This window comes from Macaca nemestrina, chromosome 6 (genome assembly GCF_043159975.1).
Source record: "Macaca nemestrina isolate mMacNem1 chromosome 6, mMacNem.hap1, whole genome shotgun sequence".
Taxonomy (NCBI): domain Eukaryota; kingdom Metazoa; phylum Chordata; class Mammalia; order Primates; family Cercopithecidae; genus Macaca; species Macaca nemestrina.
Genome location: NC_092130.1, coordinates 113,516,218 through 113,523,113, shown reverse-complemented (window position 1 = coordinate 113,523,113; position 6,896 = coordinate 113,516,218). Strand labels below are relative to the sequence as shown.

General features: G+C 40.5%; 1 long non-coding RNA gene across 1 annotated transcript; it reads left to right on the top strand.

Moving 5' to 3' along the window:
- Nucleotides 1-217: 217 nt before the first annotated feature.
- Nucleotides 218-6,343, top strand: LOC105499453 (uncharacterized). Its single transcript, XR_011624961.1, has 4 exons — nt 218-1,036; nt 4,127-4,273; nt 4,365-4,456; nt 5,423-6,343. It is a non-coding gene; the product is annotated as an uncharacterized lncRNA (long non-coding RNA).
- The last annotated feature ends 553 nt before the right edge of the window (nt 6,344-6,896 follow it).

Here is a 6,896-nt window from a genome sequence, read left to right as displayed (position 1 = left end):
AATGCTAGATTTGCATAATAAATAATACATAAATATGTAATCAGCCTGTGAAGTCATATGAAATTAGTAATCATGAAGGAAACAACCTAGTAACATGCTATGAGAGGAAAGGAGGCCTTAATCAGTGCTGCTGTGTCATCTTGTGGCTAAGAGAAACACCAACCTTGTATAAAGAATTTGATCTATATATTTTACTAGTGAAGAATAGTAGCCAGTAACAGACTTCAGTTATAGCTAATAGACTTCCTTTTGGCCTGTAAAGATAACATCACTTTTTATTAGAAAAAAATATCTAATCTATCACTGATTGAAAGGGTATAGAAGAGTTGTTTCCGAAAATGGATGCAACACAAACCATTATCATTGACCCTTTCAAATCCTTCCATTTTTTTTTTCAGGAATTCACTTGTGTTATCTTATTTAATCTGTCTAGTAACCCTATGTGATGAACAATGTTTTTCTCATTTTCCAGCTCAGGAAATGATGGATGAGGGAGGTTAAGTAGTAAGTTACTTAACTTACCCAAGGTTACACAGCTAGTTGATGGCAGAGACAGGTACTCAGCTCTTCTAAAACTAAAGCCTATTGTTTTTCCACTATATTACCCTGTCTATCATTTTTAATGTATCTCTTCTCTGTGGATTAAGATCCTGGATATTTCATAATTCAAATTTAGCAAACCTTTGAAGAATCTCTTCTGTGTGCTTGACATGTTAGACATCTCATGTAGGTGACGTCATTTGTCCCCCACAATAACCCTATTGGGTATTTGTATCTTCATGTTACAGAGTAGGAAATAGAGGATTAGAAAAATGAAGTGACTTGTCCAAAGCCTCAGAGTGTGAACCAAAAGTTGAGCCCTGTTTCTCCATACCACACGACACTAAATCTCTGGTGAAAGGTGATGAAATGTGACCCCTTGTTTTAACACCAGGTTCCCAAGGAATTCTCCAAAGAGCAGACCCAAGGTCCAGGCTCCTTTAGAGTGTTGACTCCTGCCCAGCAATATTAATTACTTTCTTCTGGAATAAGAAAGGTAATGTTCTAGGAGTGGAGGTTGCTGCCAAAAGATTGGTGGGGGTGGGTACCAACTGCAAGCTTTCTTCACAGATTCGTAAAGGGCTGACACTATGAGCAGCCTCAGTCAAGCCCACTCAAGGTACTTTAACAAACACTCAAATTCTTGAGTCCCTCATGTTCATGTTCCACTCCTCCACAATATGTAGTTGGCAAAAATTCCCTACTCTTCTGTTAATAGCATTCTTGGAAATTGTGCTTTGAGATCAGTTCTTCTGGGAAAGACATAACCTGCTGAAGAAGTACTGAGAAAGGTTGAAACTGTAAATGTCAAGTCTACTCAGGAGAGTAAATATAAACTGCTTGCATCTTTCTGGCTGACTTATAGCTTATCAAGCACACATTAAACCTTTAAACCCTTTTTTTTCTTAAGTAAGAATAAATCTAAGTTGACTATTCCAGCGTATGTATTTGTTTTCCCTACACTGTCTATAAACCACGTCCAAGGTGAGTATTTATAAGCCTGAACAAAAACTAGACAAACAATTCTGAGAATAAGTGACAACTGTAACAGTTCATGATAAGACAGTCACAACAAAGGAAATGCTATGCATTAAGTGATTTTTCTTGCAAATCCTTTATACATATGTCAAGTTGTGTGCTGGCAGAGTGAAAGAATAAATCAAAGAGAATGCCCATGTAAGAAAGGATTTTTAGGCAAATGCTGTCTTGTATGCATAAATCAAATAGTGATTGTAAAAAATCGGAGGAATAGCATAGGTTTCTATGGAATTTTAAACAATGAAGTTATTTAGCAATTGTACAACAATTTATATTTATGGAGTAGCTTACAAGTATTTGCTTGTTAAATCTTATGCCATTTCTGGCAAGTACACCCACACCATTAGTTAATTTTATAGACAAGATAACTGAAGCAAGGAATTGTTAAGTAACTTTCCCAAGGTCACATACCAGGTATGGGCTGGGCAAGGACTTAACTTTAGAACTCTTGCCTTCACAATCCCAAGTTGCAGGTCAGGGTAGTGGTGCAGCTGCCTCTTAGCTCTCTCTTCAATGAGGGACAGGTCTTTGGAGCATGCCTAGACGTGTGGGGTTGGGTGATAAAGGCAAAGACTTCTGGCAGTAAATCTGGAAGTGCCAATGATTAGTGTTACCATTAGCATTTCAGCTGGACCATGAACCCCATCAGCATGCCTATGAGAGGCAAACACCCATCTGTAATACAGCTTAGAGTGAGATGATCATGACAGCATATCTACAGCTGTAGTTCTCAGTTCAGGCTGCAATACCAGGAGGGGCTTTAAAACCAATGCCCCAGGATCAATTAAATCCAAATCTCTGAGACTGGGGCTTGGACAGGGACATTTTCAAAAAGTTACCCAGGTTTTTCTGACATGTGGTCAGAGTTGAAAACCACTGGTGTAAAGATCCTTCCATGTTTGCTGGATGTGGTTGGGCAGGTTGTTCATTGCACAAGGACACCTAACTAAAGAAGCCAGAGAGGACCGAAATTCAGTCCATACACAGTGTGCCCTAATTTGGGGGTAGCATTTGTTTCAAAAACATCACTTTTTATCTGATTCCCACAAAGAAGGCCCTGGATCACTCACTCCCTATTCTTAGGTATGCATTGCTGCATATGCTAAAAATTCTATTTTTAGTTTATTTATTATGCATTCATTAAAATTATATTAGCATCTATTACATGCTGGGCACTGGACACACACTGGGGGTGCAACTACAAAATGATCACAGCTCTAGTCTTATTGAATCCCCATTTTTAGGCAGGACAAGTGATTACACAGGGAGTTACACAACAATGTGGAAAGTGCTCCATTGCAGATGACTACAGGAAGCTGGAGAAGATCTAGAAAGGGTGCTCCACCCAGCCACTTTGGGGCTAAGCGACCTCATAGTGGAAGTGGTGTAAAAGCTGAGACTGGAGGAGTCATTGGCAAGATAAAAGGAAGAGGTGGCATTTGAAGCTGAGTGACAGCATTTGAAGAAACTTGGAGTCAAGAGAATGTGGGTTATTGGGGAACTGACAGTGGTTCAGCCTGTCTGCCTGGAGCATGGAGGGAATGAAGGTAGCGGGAAGGGGGCTGGGACTCTGCCATCTTCCAAGGGTTGGATTGGCCACTTGCAAGCTTAATCTCTGTGCCTTGCTCCTCAGTCCTACAACCCTCATTCCATCTTACCATTCTCTTTCCCTCCCTCCCTTCTTCTTTTCAGATATGGTTATTTATTAAAGCAGAAAACACCTAAAACACTTGTAGTCAACTTCCTAGAATCTATAACTCTAAGCACTAGAAAGAAACGAAAAGTTTGGAAGCAAAAAAGGGACAAACAAGCACGAGATACAGACACAGATGCCACCTCTTTACTTGGTGCCAACTGGTACATCCTCACAATTGGCACAGATTCCTCCTTGCCCACTGCTCTCCTTCCTGGATATGGCTGATTTCACTTTCAAAGTTACCATCTCAATCCCAGGCCAGTGGGGATGCAGCAGGGTGGGGAAATGGGGTGATATAAGTGAAACGAGCTTGGTCATGAGCTAATAAAATTATTGAAGCTGGGTGATCAATCCCTCTATTTCTTATTATAATTGAGATTTTTCCATTATGAAAAGGAGAAAAACAAAAACAAACTTAAGATCCTCTGCTACTTCTTTTCTTCTTTCATTTTGCTTACCATTGCTTCTAGTGATACTCTGTTTTTTTGTTTGTTTGTTTTGTTTTTTCTTAATCTGGTTTGATTTGACTCAGGTTCTTTTTTTTTTTTTTTTTTTTACTTTAAAATTGTATGTTTTGGTTTTATTCATAGGACTATTTTAATGAGCCAAATTTCCCAGTCCATTAAAATTATGATGTGGCTGATCGACATTCACTTCACTCCCTAAAGTTTAGGAGAGTATTGTACAATATGCTCATCCATTTGCCTCCTATTTGGCCCCTCACAATTCTGATAGATAGCTTTCCTTCCCTTCCTACTGGAGTCATGGCAACTTCCAGCATGAGAGATTCAGTCAGGCCAGTCCTCCGTTTATGTGTTCCTTGTGAGATCAGAAATGTTTCTCCACTTACAGGTGGATAACCTGCAGTGGGAATGGAGAAGATGGACATATTGAGCTTTTAAGGAATTTCAAACCCTGTACCTCCAAGACTCTTGGATCCCATTTCCATACATTAGCCTGCAGCAAATACAGAACACCCAAGTCTCTACTTACTAGAGGGTAAGAACTTATACTTGTAAACTAGAATGGAACTTTATGCAGCCCTCCAAGCCAAAAAGTCATTCACTTTTTTTATAACATCTGTCCACAGCCACGTCCTAGAGTAATGTAAACATGTTTGCCAAGAACTGTGACCTCTTCTGGACAACTAAGTTACCTTGTACACACATCTACTATCCACAGGTATCACAGTGGGTTCTACACACTTTCTATATGTTCTTCCCCATAGATGGAGCTCCTTGAGGACAGGGCCAGACAGACTTTTCTAAATCCCCAGTACCTGGTGTTCTATTTGACCATAGGTGATCCATGTGTGTTTGCTAAGTGAATGAATTATGCTGAAATTTAAGCCTATTTCCTCTAATACAGAAGAAAATTATTTGAAAATACTGTATTTGGAAATAAAGAATATGAACATCTCATATTCAAGTTCTGCAGGCAAACATGGCTATGTTATACCCATCTTCTGAGGGCCTCTGCTTCCTATACATGTGAGCTATGGCTTGGCTTCCTGAGGCTGAGTGTGTCTGACAGAACACAGTCATTCTGCCCCAGCTCCTACTTCCTCCCAATCAGTCACTTTAACCAAAAAGAGAGAAAGAAGAAAATCTAACTTTTTGTGCTTTTTTCAAAATTAAACAACCAGCTTATTGATGAAACATTTCTATTATTACAACTAGTGTCTATAGTTTCATATGGCTACAACTAAAGTCTTTATGGCTCTTGTGTATTTACAAAGGCCAGTTAATATCCCTCTGTGCTGTTATTGCCAAGGGACATGATATGTCTTACATCTGTGTCTCTGCCCAAATCTCATGTCAAATTGTAATTCCCAATGTTGGAGGTGGGGTCTGGTGGGAAGTGATTGGATCATGGGGGCAGTTTCTCATGGCTTAACACCATCCCCCTTGGTATTATTGTGGCAAGAGTGAGTTATCACAAGATCTGGTCCCTTAAAAGTATTTAGCCCCTCTCCCTGCTCTTGTTCCTGCTTTGGCCAGGTAAGACGTGCCTGTTTCTCCTTCACCTCTGCCATGATTATAAATTTCCTGAGGCTTTCCCAGAAGCGGAAGCCACTGTGCTTCCTGTATAGCCTGCAGAACCATGAGCTAATTAAACCTCTTTTCTTTATAAATTACCCCATTTCAGGTATTTCTTTATAGCAGTGCAAGAATGCTATAGGACCCAAGAATGACGTTGATGAGAATATAAAGGAAGAACCTTCTCTACATCGGGGAAATGGGTGTAGGTTTGCTCCACCTCTGCTCATTGGTTTCATCGCCAGAACACATCAGAAATAAATGAAAAACTTGCAACCCATTAGGGAGGCACCCCTACGTTGCACTGCTGTGCACCTAGAGAGAAACAGGATGGAGAATCAGCAGGCTCCACCTTGCCATGCTATTGAAAAGTTACTAGATCACACAGTCATCCAGTTGTACATTTCCTTCCACCACCATAAAACACACAAATATGACAGAACTGAGCATGTGCTAAAGCCAAATGTGTATATTGTGATTCTTTTGTAATCTCCTTAGCCAAATCCTAAAATGAAAATTTCATAGTTTTTCCCCTCATTTGAAACCTTACTGGGCCTGAAAGGTGGGGGAGTCTTGGACAGCTGTAGCGGAAGCATCCCTCTTCTCATTTCCTCTCCCCTTCCTGTGTTCAGTGCCCTCTGACCTCCAGCCAGGTGGAAGGAGCCGCACAGACACTGGCTTTACCACTCCCCAGCCGCTCAGTGGAGTTCACTTTACAGCTGAGAAACTGAGGCATGCAGAAGTTGACACCACTTCCCTCACAGCATTACTTGAGTATCTGATGTGCTCACCAATAAAAAGGCCATTAGCCTAGGCTGCCGTGTGCAAGGCACTCAGTAAACGAGAGGCATTTCCTCCTCCAGGTTGCCCTCGCTGATGTGCTGCTTCTCCAGTATTTTGCAGACACATCTCCACTCTTTTCTCTGCCTCTGTCATTGCCCTAGCTGCTCCTCAAGGCCAGGGCCTGTATCTCCTCTTTGTCTCGTGGCACTCTCTCATTAGATACTCAATAAATGCTGTTGACAGACCGGCTGGCTGCCTGGCTAAGATGCCATCTTTCCACCAAGGGCAAGTGTCCTTCACTGCCTTTATTTATTGCTTGATGTCAAATCAGTATGAATTCATTTTCCTGAAATGCACATCAGGATTAGTGAGAGAGTTAAAGAATTCAAAATTATTGGAGGGTATTGGCACTAATTAGTATCATAGCACTGGTAACAGGGCTTGAGTAATGTCTTCCAGGTGTAGAAAGCTTTAGGGTTAAACATGTCAATCTAACCCTGATTTTTATCTAAACATCCCCGCTTTTTATGACATCATTTGTATGTATATCAGCAAATTTTCAACTGTGTGGTTACTTCCTATTACTTTAACTTTGGGAGACAAAAATTAAGTATAAGAACCACATTTTATGTTGTTTAACAGTTGTTAAGAATGAACACACCAAATCATTCCTTTTTTTAAAAAGAATTGAAGATCCTCTTTCCTTTCAGCACTTTGTCAGCAGGCCTTGGAATCAAAATGAAGGCATCTTGGTCCCAAGCTATATTCATCAACATTCTTGCTTATGTGATCTGCAAGAA